Source organism: Helianthus annuus, chromosome 6 (assembly GCF_002127325.2).
Source record: "Helianthus annuus cultivar XRQ/B chromosome 6, HanXRQr2.0-SUNRISE, whole genome shotgun sequence".
Classification (NCBI taxonomy): Eukaryota; Viridiplantae; Streptophyta; class Magnoliopsida; order Asterales; family Asteraceae; genus Helianthus; species Helianthus annuus.
This window is the reverse complement of record NC_035438.2, coordinates 31592408-31608899: the sequence shown is the minus strand read 5'-3', so window position 1 is coordinate 31608899 and position 16492 is coordinate 31592408.

The following is a 16492-nucleotide window of genomic DNA, read 5'->3' as shown; positions in this document are numbered from 1 at the left end:
TCCATATTCACTTAGCTTAATTTTCTCCTGTACATTTGCTAGTTTCCTGTTGTATTTTGTTCTATATATATCTTTGTAATTATGCTCATTGTACAATAGAATCAGTTTTACCATAATACTCTATACCGCATATGGTATCAGAGCAATAACAAAGCTCCATCGAGCCCTTCTCCGATCCTGCAATTTTTTCTGCAGTCTCTCCCGACTCAGAAACACAGCAGCCCACTTCCTGCACCTGTTCTGCCCCTGCTCTGCACCTGTCCGATTGACCCAGAAACACAGCAGCCGACCCAACTCTTCTTCCTACACCTGTTCGATTGACATGGCCACTACCATCATTCCCCTCTCCACTCATGCTCACTTCCCAATCCAACTAATCCCGGATAATTTTACCTCATGGAGAAAACAAGTTATGTCCACTCTCACCGGACTTGAACTCGAACAATTTGTTGATGGCAAAACTGAACCACCTCCTAAAATCCTCGAAGGCAAACCGAACCCAGCCTATCGCCTATGGTTCCGACAAGACCAAACCCTGCTCGGAGCCCTCCTTGGCAGCTGCTCCGCTACTGTTTTACCCATCGTTGCTTCCGCAGAAACCTCTCTTGAACTTTTTCAGCGCCTAACCGAAACTTATGTGGGTGTCTCTCGATCCCGTATCATTTCCCTTCGCTCCAAGCTCGCCACAACTATCAAAGGTAACCGGCCTGTTGCGGAATATCTTCGTGAAATGAAGTCAATTGCTGATGAATTGGCCCTTGCCCAGAAACCGGTTGATGAAGACGACCTCATTGTGCACATCATCACTCATCTAGGAGAAGACTATAAGCAGGTCACTGCTCCTATAAAAATGCGCGACACATCCATCACTTTTTCAGATCTTTTTGACTTTTTGAGAAGCTGGTAGATCATGAAAGGTCCCTCCTTGAAACCCAACCCACCCCTGTTCTCACAACCATCAATAGCACCCAAAGGCGACCATCCCGGCCAACATATGACAGCCGTTTCTCTGACTCTCGCAGCAACCGCTTCAACAATCCTGGACAACGGAATGGCCGCTCGCAAGCCGGCTCCAGTTACCGTACTAACCGAAATAATTATTTTTGTCATTTTTGTAACATCACAGGTCACGAGACGAAGGATTGTAGAAAGCTTGTGCGGTTCCTCCAGGAACATCATATCTCCCATCCGACTTCCACATCCCCAAGTCCAACAGTCAACTCTTCCCTTTCCAGCTCTTCCAACAGTCCGCTTGGCATGTTTGATAGCGGAACATCCAATCACGCGTCCTATGATCAAGCTTTCTTACACAGTCTCTCCGACTATGGCGGACCCGATGAGATTGTGCTAGGAAATGGTAATACTCTTCCCATATCTCACACTGGTCACTCATCTATTCCTACTAATTCTCGTCCATTAAAACTAAACGATGTGTTACTTGTTCCGAGCTTACGTCATAATCTTGTTTCTATTGCTAAACTTTGCAAAACTAACAAAGTTTCAGTTGAATTTTTTCCTCTTGATTTCTTTGTTAAGGATCTTCGCACGGGGGCGCGCCTACTGCGGGGAGTGAACATAAATGATGTCTACTATGCTCCCAGCTTCATTCCTCATAGTCCGAAGCAAATCAATTCAAGCACCACTTCATCAGGGTCACTTCTTTCATGGCATCACACGTTTGGACATCCCTCACTCAAAGTTCTAAAAGCCTTACTAAATAATTTAGGACTCAAATATAATAAAATGTCCAAAACTCCATTTCATTGTGATGCTTGTTCTCTAAATAAAAGTCATAAAACGCCATTTGGTGCAAACTCATTTAAAGTGTCTAAACCATTACAACTTGTTTATTCCGATGTATGGGGTCCTGTCCAAAAATCAATCTATGATTACACATACTACGTCATATTTGTTGATTATTACTCAAAATATACGTGGTTATATCCAATGAAACGAAAATCCGATGTTAAACTTCTTTTCCCACAATTTAAAACTCTAGTGGAAAAGTTCTTTCACACACCTCTCGTCTCACTTTTTTCGGATAACGGAGGTGAATACATTGGACTCCTCCCCTATCTTAAAGAGAATGGAATATCCCACTTCACCACACCTCCACACACTCCGGAACAAAACGGTGTCGTTGAACGCCGACATCGTCACATCGTTGAAACTGGTTTATCCCTTCTTCATCATGCCAATCTGCCGCTATCTTTTTGGCCACATGCCTTTCAAACCGCGGTTTATCTCATCAATCGCCTTCCAACACCAATTCTTGACAACCATTCTCCATTCCACTGCCTCTACAATACTCCTCCAACCTACACCAAACTCAAACCATTTGGATGTTTGTGTTTCCCTTGGTTACGGCCCTACGCGCCTTCTAAACTTCACCCACGTTCCATTAAATGCATCTTCCTTGGCTACTCTTCCTCCAAATCCGCCTACAAATGCTTTGACCCCATCTCTCATCGTCTCTACCATTCTCGACATGTCGAGTTTGTTCAACATCAATTTCCTTTTTCCCAAATCACCATCCCTAAACTTCCCTCATCCGAAACATTCACCACACACACCCATCGACCACACTTCACTCCTGACATGACTAACCCATCCACTGCACCAACCTCTTCACCACCTCCCACGGCTCAACCCATTCCAACTCCATCACCTACCACCTCCGAAACTCCGACAAACTCTACTCCCAACCCTACTTCGACCACTTCCACTAATCCCTCATCACCTACGGTTTCACCATCACCTACGGTTTCACCATCACCTACTGACCCCACATCCCAAACCGCCTCCTCGTCCTCCACTTCTCCTTCCCAACCTAACCCTGTCCCCACTCGACCACAAAGGGATCGCAAACCCAATACCAAATACTTCAATCCTAATGTAGTCAACACCACCACCATTCATCCTATACCCGCTACCCTTGAGCCTACATCTCATACTCAAGCTCTAAAAGATCCCGAATGGCGGCACGCAATGGATAATGAATTTAATGCTCTTCTTCAAAACGGAACATGGGAATTTGTTCCTCCCAACTCTCATACCCCCATTGGATGTAAATGGGTATTTCGGATCAAACGAGCTCCTGATGGCTCAATTGAGAGATACAAAGCACGCTTGGTTGCAAAAGGATTCCATCAACAGTACGGGAAGGATTATTTCGAAACCTTTAGTCCCGTCTCCAAGCCCGTCACCATTCGTCTCATTCTATCCATTGCGCTCTCTAAAAGTTGGTCCTTGAAACAACTTGATGTCAACAATGCCTTCCTTCATGGCACTCTCACGGAAGAGGTTTACATGATACAACCTCCAGGTTATGTGAATCCTCAACATCCTCATCATGTTTGCAAGCTACACAAATCCTTATACGGCTTGAAACAAGCCCCTCGGGCATGGTACAACGAACTTACCTCCTTCTTACTCAAGTTCGGCTTTCAAAAATCTCTTGCTGATCCGTCCTTGTTCATCTACAATAAAGGCTCCGTCACGTCATACCTTCTTGTCTATGTTGATGATCTGGTCCTAACTGGCAACAACAATGACTTTCTTGACTTCTTCACCACCTCTCTTGCTAATCGGTTCTCCATCAAAGACCTTGGCTCTCTTCACCATTTCCTTGGTATTGAAGCTATCCAAACCACGAATGGTCTCTTTCTTTCCCAACATCGTCACATTCAAGACCTTCTCACCACTTACCGCATGGATGGTGCCAAAGAGGTTCACACACCTCTTGGTACCGCGGACACACTCTCTCCTCATGACTCCTCTCCTAAAATCGATCCAACTCCCTACCGAAAGCTTGTTGGTTCACTTCAATACTTGGCTTTCACCCGGCCCGATATTTCCTTTGTTGTGAACAAATTGTCTCAATTCATGCATATGCCAACTCAAACCCACTGGCAAGCCCTCAAACGCGTTTTACCCTATCTCAAAGGTACCATTCACCATGGTCTCTTCCTTAAACGCACTTCTTCCCTTGACCTTTCAGCCTTTTCAGACTCGGACTGGGGTGGAATACAGGATGGGGGACGCTCAACTACTGCATATCTTATCTACTTGGGATCTAACATTATTTCGTGGCTGTCTTGTCGGCAAAAATCAGTCTCTCGATCCTCAACCGAGGCTGAATACAAGGCGCTTGCTAATGCTACAGCTGAACTAATCTGGATACAACACCTTCTTCAGGAACTCGGCATCAAACCCACGCACACACCCACATTATTTTGTGACAACACGGGGGCGACTTACTTATGTGCCAATCCTGTCTATCACTCCAAAATGAAGCATGTAGCGTTGGATTATCACTTTGTTCGTGAACGGGTCTCAAACGGTCACCTGAAAGTTCTTCACATCAACTCCTCTGATCAACTTGCGGATGTTCTCACAAAGCCGCTGCCTCGCCGACCATTTCACACCTTTCGCTCCAAGATCGGAGTCTCCGACGGTTCCTCAATCTTGCGGGGGCGTATTAGGAAACAAGATACTACAGCTGATCTCAAGGAATAATTCATGCTCTTGATTATTGCATTTAAACTATTCAACCTTTTCCATATTCACTTAGCTTAATTTTCTCCTGTACATTTGCTTGTTTCCTGTTGTATTTTGTTCTATATATATCTTTGTAATTATGCTCATTGTACAATAGAATCAGTTTTACCATAATACTCTATACCGCATACCACAGTGGTTGTGGGCATGCATGACAGTTAGCCGTAAAAAATCAAAACTTAGGTATTAGTAAATTGAAACGGGTCTGTGTGGGGCTTGGGCCCAATTGCTACCAGACTAGCTATTTTAGCCCAATAGTGTGCATACTTGTATTTTCTTTCGGGCTAGAGGCTATTCATCTTGAGCCAGAAATGTGAAGGCTAGCTTTGGAGCCAGGACCTGCATGCATCTATTCATCTTGGATCAACCAATATTCATCTTTGATTAGTGGCTTTGGCCCAACTATCTCTTTTGGCCCACAAGTGACTACTAGTCTACTACCCTTCGATATGCAGTCTGAGTAGTCTATTAGGCCTTTTGATCCGCTCGGTTTTTAGACCTTCAAATCTTTCTTATGTGGACCACTAGTCCACTACTACATAGAGGTTATCACATTTTGGTTTGGTTTTTCTTAATATATATATATGGGCGTTCGGGAGGCAAAAGTGAAAGTGCACTAATTTTAACGTTATTTTATTAATTTCGTGAAAATAACGTTAAAAGAGGGGATGGTTAATCATGCATCATGTGGTGGCGTTGATAGCCGAAAGACAGGGGATACATGCACTAATCGGTGTTTGTCTCAATTGCTGGCTGTTATGTGCCTTATGTCCAAGGCTTGATGCAAAACTACTATCGAGCCGAGGATCTCATTGGAAACAGTCTCTCTATTCCTACTGGGTAGAGATAAGGCTGTCTACATCTCACCCTCCTTAGACCCTACCTTAGTTTTGTTATTGGTGGGATATACTGAGTATGATGATGATGATGATGATGATGATGATGATGATGATGATGATGATGATGGTTGGGTTTTCCTTAAGATTTCTCAAATATTTTTCATTGATCGAGTCCTAAATTCCTTAATTGGGTACCACATTTTGGTTTTTCTTAAGATTTCTCAAATATTTTTTCATTGACCGAGTCCTGAATTCTTTAATCGGGTAACACTGCGCATATGACATATGATGCTTCTATGATGTATGATGATGTTTCATAGCTTGGTTTTGAGAATGTTGAGCACAATCTTCCATATTGGCCATGCTTTGTTTTGCAACATCCCATTTTGGGTGTGAGTTATAACATGAATATTTTTATAACAAAAGGAGTTTTATTAAATATGATGGAATATTATAAGTGTTCTTTTATTTTAGTAAAAAGAATTAATCATGTGTGGACCATTAATGAATATTTTTGTATTGGAGTGTCGCAAGTTTAGTTAATATTTCTGTAAAACATTTATTTAAATATAAAAGTCTAAGGTAGCTAAAACATAAATCTAGTTTTAAAAACTTTGAAACTTGAGTGGCTAGTCTTTCAAGTTTGAAAACTTGATTAAGATTAGAAGGGAATGAATATAAACGACGGGGAGTAGGGGTGTTCAAAAAACTCGAGGCTCGCAGCTCGCTCAAAACTCGTTCAAAAAAAGCTCAGCTTGAAATTGGCTCGGTTGTAAACGAGCCAGCTCGGCTTGGTTTGTAAACGAGTCGAGCTCGAGCTTGGCCTGGTTTGCTCGTGAGCTTGTGAGCCGACTCGATAAGGTTTAAATCCTTCATTTTTTGTCCCACGTCGCTCAGAAGACAAAAACCATGAGAATATCTCCCCTATAAAAGAATGTAAAGACAATGCACAAAGTGATAAAACTATTTATACTTGCATATTTAGCCATTTGGTTAAATTAAATTACAATTATGGCCCTTAGTCTATGAAAAGATTCATTTTTAGGGCTTTTTAAGTAGTAAATTTTGCAGTTCTTTGTTAGTTCGAGCTAGATCGAGCCGAGCTAGCTCGAATTTTAATCGAGTTGAGCTCGAGCCTCAAATCTCAGCTTGATTTGAAATTCGAGCTCGAGCCGAGCCAGTTCGAATTAAGTTCGAGCGGAGCTCGAGCTGGGTCGAGCTCGGCTCGTTTACAGCCCTAATGGGAAGCAAGGAGTAACCCAAAACTTGGGTTAATCCATAAATTTGATTAGAAGGGAGTGAATATAAACGACGGGAAGCAAGGAGGAACCCAAAACTTAGGTTAATCCGTAAATTTGGTTAATGAATTGTCAAGAATTGGAAGATTTTTTTTTGTAAATTACTAGCAATTAGGAGCTTGGTAAGTAACTTCTACTTTAAACCCTAAGTTTTGAGGTGTTCATGGAGATGAAAGTATATTCATGATAAAAGTTAGTTTTGATGATAGATGGTCTATTTCATATAAGTTATTGTTGATTTAATCCGGGTATTCAAATGATTTTATCCAAGTTTTATTAAACGCACAAAGTGTTTGATGAAATACTAAACCAAGAAACTTGGGTTAGTTATTGGGTAACTTGATATTTGGAAGTCAATGGATCCTATTAGTGAATAAAAACACGAATGGAATTGGGATGTCTAACTTGAATTAAGTTAGTACATGTATGTATGAAGGGTGATGAATGTAATTGATGAATTTGTTTTCTTATGGGGATCTATGTTGAAAGAATCTCACACTATACATTCTAATATGAAATGTTAACTTGGAAGCTTGCTATGAATGTTGAAGCTTGGTAATCAATGGAACAATGGGAGGAAGCAATATCTAACTAGTCCTACGAACAAAGGTGAGTGGTTATCACTCTATGGTAAATAATATAACTATATACATGGTTGCAAAAGTCGCTAGGTGCTCCCTATTCAGTCGATCGGGGAGTTGAGAGTACTCGGCCTAGGCAGAGAGTATCGGACATGTTAAATTATAAAGAATTAGTTTTCGGAAAGTAAATATATGCCAAATCCTACGAACAAAGGTGAGTGGTTATCACTCTATGGTAAATAATATAACTATATACATGGTTGCAAAAGTCGCTAGGCGTTCCCTAGTTGGTCGATCGAGGAGTTGAGAGTACTAGGCCTAGGAGGAGAGTATCGGACATGTTAAATTATAAAGAAATTAGTTTTCGAAAATTAAATATATGCCAAATAACATAAATTAACTAGAGGCCACAACTCAGCATCAACATGCAAAATTTGGTTTACATATATATACACATGCGGTTTTCATATATATCCACATGCGGTTTTCATATATATCCACATGCGATTTCATTAATATCTATACACATGCGATTTCATTTAATATACAACCACTTCATATACATAACTTGCGACCTTGATATATACACACATGCGATTTTCAATTTTTTGTAATATAGCATGCGATTTCGCCATCGCGTACGTAATATACGTTAAGACCAATTGTACGATATACTTTTTCAATTTACTAATACTTATAACAAGATGCATGAAAATTATGTTAATTCTTTAATATGATAGGCAAAGAAATTATGTTTTATTTTTTTAAAAGTCAGAGTCGGCCCAAGTTGACCTACTATATCCGATTTTGGCCGAGGTTGACCGCGTTTGATCGATTCCGAGTAATTAGGCGGAGTCAAAGAAAGTCGTCTCGACAGCCTACCTTGTAGTGATTACTTAAGGAGTACTTGGCCTTGGAGACCTTGTTTTACAACAATGACTATATATATATATATGTGAAGTATAGAGCATTACTTTGATTGATTTGTAAAATTAAGTATAAACTGAACTGATGTCTTATGGCTGTGTTCTTGGTTAATTAATTAGTATTGGTTATAGGTCCTTAAATGGACATCAGAAGAGAATACATGTGTTTAGATATCAATTATAATCATTGATTAAAGAAATGAATTGATTTAAATGTACTTATGAGCCAGTTTCATGATGAGGAAGAAGAATGATCGACTCCTTTATAAAATTGCAAAGTGTAGCTAATAACATAGTTTAGATGAGGTGGGAACTTGCACCGCTTGCAAATAAGAAAATGCTAAGGGATGTACACATAGTGATGGGATAAAGAAGATATACATGGGGTAAGTATAACGTAGTAAGACATGGATATAATATGTGTATGATTCGTATATCTATTGTATATGGAATGTAAGACAAGTGCTAGGTCACGGAATTGGGTTGAAATGAGAATTAACCAAGGCAAATCGGGCCTAGTCGTAGGCAACGTACGCTAGGGAGGCCGTAGGCTACCTACGACTGATCTGCTGCAACTTCTGACCAAAATATGGGTTATTTGGCCCATTTTGTGATATCTTTAAATTAGTTTAATGCAAACTCTATTGTCATGGTTTTTATATGATATAGAGCTAACTTATGGTGTGGTAATACCTCGGAGGTGTAATCGTGGAGGGATTTGGATGTGAAGATCAAGTGCTCGAGATAGACACGAAAACACATCTCAAGGATTGATTTATAATTCGTTATTTCAATTATGTGAATTGTTAAATAATGAATTATAGGATATATTTACCAAATCCTAATGACTTTATAAACAAACTTGATGTTTCAGATGGTGAAGATCATGTTTATGAACTTAAATTAAGAAAAATATTTTTGGGACCAAATTTCTGCATTTAAATTAAGCCAATAAACCTTACAATATTTAGGGTGTCAAATTCTTCATCATATCACACTCTTTTAAACATAGTGTATGATACCTGCAACTGCTATGGCATTGGTTACATTCCTTCTGATTGCCCAAACTATGATCAAACATCTACCGTTCGTGTCTGTCCAATGGCTAACTTTGCCAATGCTCATTCTACTATTAGCACCACATGGTTCCCTAACACAGGAGCTAACACCCATGTCACACTGAATTTATCAAGTCTTGACAATTCAGAGGCCTTCAATGGTGGACTCACTCCATGTTCCTAATGGTAAGGGACTCCCTATTCTCCATATTGATTCCTCATAATGGTAAGGGACTCCCTATTTCTATATCAAACATACTTCACGTTCCCGAATTAAAATTAATTTTATATTTTCAAAAAAAATGATTAGACAACAATGGTTTCTTTAATTTTCACTTTTCGTTTGGTTGTTGTAAAGGACGAGTCTACAACACTATCCTTCTCACGGACCAGTGAGAATGGTCTCTATTCTCTTCGAGTCCCTCAATTGCAGTCTCTCGATAAGGCAGCTTTCTATGCTACACAGGCTTCCTCCACTATCTGGCACACGCGGCTTGGTCACCCACATCATCCACTTTTGAATTTTATGTTATCAGATTGTTTACTTTCCCTTACGATAAACTTATTTGTGATGTTTATCTAATCCCAGTTTTGTCGTTCAACTTTTCTTGAATTAGTATAATGTGATGCTTGGTCCTTGCACCTATATTTTCTTCTAATAGCTATCGTTATTTCATGTTATGTGTTGATCATTTCTCCGTTACAAGTGGATTTTTTCCCTTGACTCAAAAATCTGATGTTTACAAAACATTTAAAAACATTGTGACCATGGTTGAACATCATTTTAATGCTAAAATCAAGATTGTTCAAACGGATTGGGGTGGTGAGTTTTGACGTTTTAAGAGTTTTTTCACCTCCTTTGGGATTATTCACAAATTATCTTTTCCTCATACTAGTGAACAAAACAGGTTTGTTGAATACCGGCATCTCCATGTTGTTGAAACCGACCTTACTCTTCTAGCTCATTTCTTTGTCCCTCAAAGGTTTTTTCACTTTTCCTTTGACATGATGTCTATTTAATCAATCATATGCCTTCTCGGGCATTATACACCAAAACACCCTTTGAACATATGTGCAATCGCTCTCCCTACTACTCGGTTTTTGGGTGTCAGTGTTTTACTCATCTTTGAACATACAATCATCACAAGATGGAATTATCTTCCATTCATTGTATCTTTCTTGGCAATATCCATGCACATCATGGCTATTAGTGTCTTGATCCTCAATCAGGGCGTGTTTACATTACTCAAAGTGTTTGTTTCAATGAGGATCATTTTTCATTTGTCACCACCACTACTTCACCACATACACCTCAATTATTCTTTCCCTAAACTTCGTTCTCATATTTATTTTTCCCATCATCTCCCTACTCCACCAACTTACTCATGTTTGTCCAATCTGCATCAGAATCCCAAACTATGTGTCCCTTATAATCCTTCCACTAATCATGTTGCCAAATTCGCTTCATCGCTCATTGAGCCTACATCCTTTACCAATACAAACAAACATCCGGGTGGTGTGTCACACCCCAACCGATGGCGGAATCATCGGGGCATGGCACTGAGCGAAACAGATTGTCCAGAAGTTTCCATAACAATTATTATTACTATTCAATTTATATAATACGTCCCACACCGTACCTTAAATAGCAAACAAATTATTACAGATAACATCAAGTCAAATATTCCGTTCCGACAACTCAGATTTAAATAAAAAAATTGCTCAAATGCTTCTAGAGACTCGATCTGCAAGATCTACAGACAACTATGCTCTAGACGCTTATTCTAAGCTCGCCTTCCTAGCAGATAAGCATCCTAATTGCCTGTCACATACGTTAAAATAAAGTCAATACATATAATGTAAAGGTGAGCATACAAGTTTGATAATAGTATATAGAGTTTGAAATAGTTTACGCAAAACCAGCACGTACACAGAGGAAAACGAAGCATGTTAATTATCGACATGGATCTATCGATACCAATGACTGCGGGTTGACTGCCCGAGGCAGTTCGCAATACATGATTGCCACCGTAATCCATGCAAGTAATTGTCCTTAACAACCCCCGTGTGAACGGGTGCTGAGTCCAAACTATAGTACTATCGTCGTTAAGGCAGGTAGACAGCATTCCACGTGTAAACATAACAACAAGCATTCATTTAGTCACGTAATACATGCGGTAACGGTTAGCGCTTGAAATAATTGAGTAGTGTGTTCGATTGTGATTTAGAATAAGGAACGTATGTAACACCCAAAAGTGCTAAGGCAAAAAGGGTTCGAGTATACTCACAGTGATTGATGGATTGAAGGGAGCACTTGAGAGTAGGGTTAGCCTGAATAGTTCGATAGCATAACGATAAGCAATGCGTAAAACGAAAACAAGTGTTGGAGGGTCGGACAGCCTGGTCGATCGGACGGTAGGTCCGGTCGGACGGCTTGATCGTTCGGTTAACCAGTCCGTTCGGACAGTCTGTCCGGTCGGTCAGTAGGCCGATCGGATGGACTGTTCGAGTGGCTTGTTTCTTCCTTTGAGAAGGATGTGTTTGTGTATGATGGTTTGACCTTTTGAGGTTTTCGTTGTAGTTTTTGAAAACATTGGAGTATCCTTACCTTTCAGGTCGATCGATCGAACGGACCGTTAGGTCGGCCGGCTTAACCGATCGGTTAGGTACTTCAACAACAAGTTCTTATCAGGGTGTCACCTGGTCGGACGGCTCGACCGATCGGGTGGCACTCCAACGTGTTGAACAAGTTGAAAATCGATTAAGTGTTGAAGCATAGTATCTCATGATCCGATGAGTAATTCAAATCAGACCGTAGTCCGATCGAACAACACTTCGTTCAATACTAGACTTCATGAATTTGTTAAAGTGTGGGGCCATGTGCTAGCCGATCGGTTGGCCTGGTTGATCGGCTGGCTTATCTATAACAACCCTCGGTAAAACCGACACCCTCATAATATTTCTGACACCCTAATATATCCTAAAAATATCCCAATATGTCTTTATATGCACCCCATATGTGAAAACCGAGCCCCAAAGTAGATTATAATATGTATAGTAAATTAAAAACAATAAATAATAAGTTGAGGCGGGCCGCATGGGACCTCACCTCAACTTAACGCGGGCCGCATCAGGGTGTGAACCGGACTCCGCTGAAATCATAAGTTCATGCGGGTCGCGTATAAGATAGTCTAAGTTCATGCGGGCCGCGAGTGTTCAGTATTGTGGCGCAGCCCTTAGCTGACACGTGTCAGCACCGTGTCAAGCCTAGTGATGACCGGGCCAAGCTACGCCGTTGACCCACATTGACGCGGGCCGCGTTAAGCCTTGCCTTACCTTTACGCGGGCCGCGAGAACCTTCGATTACAGCCCTATAAGTAGAAGGCAACAGGCCTTCAGTCCGTCGTTCATTTTCTTTCTTTCTCTCTTAAAATTCTGAAGTAGTGTACACTATACCCGGGCATTATACCCCCTAAAATAGCGAGGTTCTGCTACGATGTAAGTATTATAACCCCTGGAGACGTATTAGATACGCTGCCCGATTGATCTAGGGTTCCGTAACGGCTGTCGTGGTTCTGCCCGACGTAGTCGTTGGAATGCCGTCTCGGGGAGGGTATTACTAATGTTAAAATGGGTTATTATACTAACACACGTGCATTTGTGTAAATTATAGATATTCACCAGGAAACCCTAAAGAATAACCTAAAACAGCAATGTGAGTAATCATCTTTTTGTTAACTGTTTTTACAAAACCTTAAATACCTTTTCATGCGAATGACAGTTATTGAGTATTTGTAAGAATACAATTATCGTGGGTATGTTGGGGTTTTGTATACAAAATTTGTTACAACCTGATTAAGGAGTAACATTTCCACAAGTCGGGTGTCGACAGTACCAACGGGTGATAATTGATATAACTTGGAAACAAATGTAATTGCGGGATCGCCCTCAATACTGTTCACTGTGAATTTTATTTAAACCTGATTAAACTGGGATTCACTCACCAGTATTTCCCACTGACAAAATGTTTTTAAAACGCGTTTCAGGTAACAAAATGTGAAAGCCAAATAGAAGCCAGCTGGACAGCACTGGAGGCTTGGAAAAGTGGCAATAAAGTTACCTAAAAATAAAACGGATGTTTTTATTAAATAAATAGGATTTATTCCTATGAAATGTGTGTATTGAAAACTTGGGTTTTACCCATATGTTTAATGTTATAAAACATGGTGGTTTACTCTGATTAAATATTTCCTAACTACGGTCCTGATGAAAATTTCCGCTGCCAAATTGGATAAATAAATGTGATACCACCGAAACTGGCTCACGGCCGCCCGTTCCCGGGAACTAGGGATCGGGGGTTGTGACAGAAGGTGGTATCAGAACTATGCCACTGATTCAGCCACAAAAGTGTTCTGCTGACATCAAAATTCAAAGTGTTAGGAAATAAATTATGGAAATACGTGTATAATTGTATTTCTTGCTATATGTTATCTGACTATTTGTTAGTTTACAGTATGAGCGACCAAGGACCTTTTGACGCCTATCGTCAACTGTCTGGTTCGCCTAGGAGCGAAGGCACCTCCTCTTCTCAGCCTGCCCTCTCGGGGTATTCTGCTGACATAGAAGAAGGAATCTTTGTGTTTAAGGCTCAGTCTGAAGAGCCATTTCCTCAGAAAAAGAGGGGATGGTTCAGTAGGGGAGCGCACGAGCGAGGAAAAGAATGAAAAAATTGCAGGAACAGCGAGTGTTAGCCGCAGCAAAAAGAGAAAATGATGCTTATAATCAGGACATGCTCAATAGGGGTATCGCTAATATCCATATTTTAGCAACCACTGCTGCTGACCCAAACCTGGAACAAATGCTAGCACCACAACCACAAAATCCTGACCAACCCATGGAAGTAGAAAACCAGATAGAAATACCTGATTACAACCCGGAGGAGATACCTAGGATACCTGCACCAGATCCCCTAGACCCAAACAACTACGACCCCTGGTGGGACGATGTTAGGGACTACGTGCAACAAAACCCAATACAGGAAAATGTGCCAATGCCCAACTTAGGAGCTTACCCAGGGATAGATCCTCAAGATCCCTACAACATTAGTGATGCATATGTTAGGGAAATTTTAGAGAATCCATACCCGTACCAGGCCCCTATGCCTCCGTATCAGGAACCCGTACCCCAGTTTCCAAACCCAGTCCTAGAACCTGCACCCCCAATGAGTGCAGAAAATGTCCAAGAACTTAGGACTTTTGGGGAGGAAATTTTAGAAAGCAGTGAGAGAATGCGACAGGTGGGAGAACGCCTCGTATGGAAATACGATGAGCGTAATATGGATTTTTGGATGAATCCATATCAGTGAATGCGATGGCAGGAACGGTATTAATAATAATAATAATAAAATAGTATATGTGTGTATGTTTTAGAAAAAAAAAAACACTACGGATGCCTACTATTAGTATTGTAGCTTTACATTTCAGTCAGTATTGTAATTTAAATTTCAGTACTAGTGTGTAATGATGCATACTATATAAATAGAGTAAAAGTCGCAATGCTCGTCGCTTTTGGTTAAAAGTGCGTGTCATGTGATTGGCTATATTCAAATATTAATTGTGATATTAATATTTGGTAATTGTTTAAAATTCAGATGGCCGACGAGAGAAATCAAGATAATCTGAATAAAGATAACCAGAGTAACAATAACGTGATTAATGAGAATCCAAACAACAATGGAAACCAAATGGATAATAGTGCTGTTCAACATATAGTGGCACAAGGAATTATAGATGCAATGCCATTTATTATTCAAACGGTTCAAGAAGCGAATAATAAAAGTAAGAATAGCAGTAAGCGACCAAGTGAACCGGAACACAGCGTGAACAATGGACCCGTACTTCAAGCGCCCATTCCCAAAAGAAGAAGAACCATGCCATATGGTTGTTCTTACAAAGAATTCTGGTCCTGTAAACCAATAGAATTCTCGGGCAATGAAGGACCCATTGCAGCCTTACGCTGGATAGAGAAAACTGAGGCTGTTCTAAAAATAAGCAAATGTGCTGAAGAAGATAAGATAATGTTTGCTTCAAATCTGTTTAAAAATGCAGCCTTAGAATGGTGGAACACTATCCTCCAGTCAAGAGGAAATGATAGGATTTATAACATGGAATGGGAGGAATTTAAAAATATGGTAGAAAGGAAATTCTGCCCTCCCAATGAAAAGGAACAGATAGCAAATAAGTTTCTGAATCTTAGAATGACCGGGGTAGACAGTACGGGTTACACTACCACATTCTTTGACTATGCTAGGATAGTACCTACCCTTGCATCACCTGAACCGGTATTAATCTCCCGTTATATCTGGGGATTAATTGGAGAGATTAGACATGTAGTCAAGGCAGCTAGACCCCAAACTATAGAAGAAGCTGTAGAACTAGCCAATACCTTAACAGATGAGTTAATCCGTACTAGAGAAGAAGACCAGAGGAGAAACCTAACCCAAAGGCTTACCCAAGAATTCCGTTCTGGGAATTCCAACTGTAGAAATATAGGTTCTACCTCTGCACCATACTGCAGGAACTGCAAGAAGAAGCATTCTGGAAGATGCTCTACTTACTGCAATTACTGTAAGGCGCCAGGACACAAGGAAGAAAAATTGCAGAAGAAAAGCCAGTAATGGAATGTGCTACAACTGTGGAGAAAAAGGTCATATTAAGACAAACTGCCCAAAATTGACTCCAGCTGCAAACAACAAGAATACTAAAAATGCTAGAGCATTCGTTTTAACTGCAGATGAAGCCAGGATGATTCCAGACGTAATTGCTGGTACGTTTTTAGTTAATGATATTTTTGCGAAAGTATTATTTGACTCTGGTGCAAACCAAAGTTTTATTAATACTTCATTTTGCAAACTCCTAAATCAATCATTAACTAAACTACCACAAGAATGTTTAGTAGAAACCGCAAATGGAGAAACCGTTAGAATTTCTGAAATCTTGCAGGGAGCAAGAATAGAAATTTTTAATCAAAAGTTTATTGCAAACCTTTACCCAATAAATCTGGCTGGATTTGATGTTGTGTTAGGTATGGATTGGTTAATAGCCAATAAAGCCAGTATTTTATGTGATAAAAAGGTAATTCAAGTAAAATCACCAAGAGGTGAAAAGATCACAATTAAAGGAGATAAGCCATCTAGATCCACTAAATTCATCTCTGTGATAAAAACTGCAA